Source organism: Aplysia californica, unplaced genomic scaffold, assembly GCF_000002075.1.
Source record: "Aplysia californica isolate F4 #8 unplaced genomic scaffold, AplCal3.0 scaffold00026, whole genome shotgun sequence".
Taxonomy (NCBI): Eukaryota; Metazoa; Mollusca; class Gastropoda; order Aplysiida; family Aplysiidae; genus Aplysia; species Aplysia californica.
The window spans coordinates 1,083,666-1,085,188 of record NW_004797296.1 but is presented as its reverse complement, the minus strand read 5'-3'; positions in this window follow the sequence as shown (position 1 = coordinate 1,085,188).

Below are 1,523 nucleotides of genomic sequence, written 5' to 3'. Positions count from 1 at the left end.
CTCTCTCTCTCTCTCTCTCTCTCTCTCTCCACCACCCCTCTCTCCCGCCCACACCCCTCCCCCTAATTTGGTCCGAGGTTTGATTTCGTGCATTCAGCATTGAAACAGTTGTCGTAAAACAGTTGCATACATTGATAACAAATAGGGAATGCTGCACACGAGCAAATTTTGTCGGTCGCAATTTGCGTTATGATCATTTGGCATAAAATTTTTATACAAATTACACATATATTTTAAAGTTCCCATTGCGATTTCGGTTTCGAAGTACTAATTATACGTACCATAGTCGGTGTGCATTCTTGACCATTTCAGCTTTAACTGGTCAAATCGGCAGTTGTCTGTTGGTCGTACCCTCTTCAAGGCCCCTTCTTGTATTTTCCTTTTCCCTCTTTAAAAGCGAGACCTAGAATTGCGTGCAGAATGTCGAATCCAACGGTGCGAGTGTTAAACATAATTTTGAAATCATGTGCAGTCATGCTGGCATGAAAACATGTTTGTTAGTCTTGACTATAAGATTCTGCCTGCCACTGTGTAGGCCAACAGCACGTAGATCTAATTTGTTATATAGTGTGGATCACGCTTCCGTTTGAATGAAAACTAAATTATGCCAGTTCAGAACATAGCAAGCACCAATAACGACATCTATTTAAAAAGAAAGAAAAGATTAAAAAGGCACATATGGAGCTATCATTGTGATTGAAGCCTTTTATAATAAGCAGAATAGTCAAAATTGCTCTAAATTCTTTTTAAAATGTGTTTTTAAGATACGAAACAAAACTTCTTCATCAACACCGATGGCGACATCAAGTTAGATTCTGTGCATGCTAGAAAACATTTGATGTCCCCTTGTCGAATAGCTGCGAAGCATGACGTCACCATCGGTGACGAGATAACATTAAATACGTATAAGAAAAACGCACAGCGCTTGCTATCAGTCAGGGATATGCACTATACAATTAGCGCTATTTATTTTTATCATTACTATTATGAAGAGAGAGCAATGGCGAAAATTGCCTCATTTGCATACTTTGAGTGGTGCACAAAGTGAATTTTTGTCCGTCCTTGTGTGCGCTGGGCATTGTAGCTGAAAATGCTTTTAAAAAAGTGACGCACATTGTATACATTCCTTCCAGTTTAGCTGAATGCGTATAACTTCACAATTTCAATGATTATTATTAGCAGCCATTAAAACATTATTTGAAATGTTGCGTAGACAAACGAAAGGCCAGATCTATTGCATCAATAAACATAATGCATGCAATATAAAGGTCCGTAGTTTAACCAAGGCGTTAGGCAAACATTCGGGAGTTAAGGGTAAATCCAACTGCACTTGATAAGCTCACCAGGTACAGCACAGATTTATTGTATCCAATTCACTGGCTTATTTATAGTTTTGTTAATAGCTCGGTTCGCACAGGTGGGAATCAAACTAATGCCTCTATGGCTATAAACTTATGGCATCATTATAAATCTAATTGTTCAACTTATCTTTCTGAATTATATTATCGTCTCCCGCCCCCCTC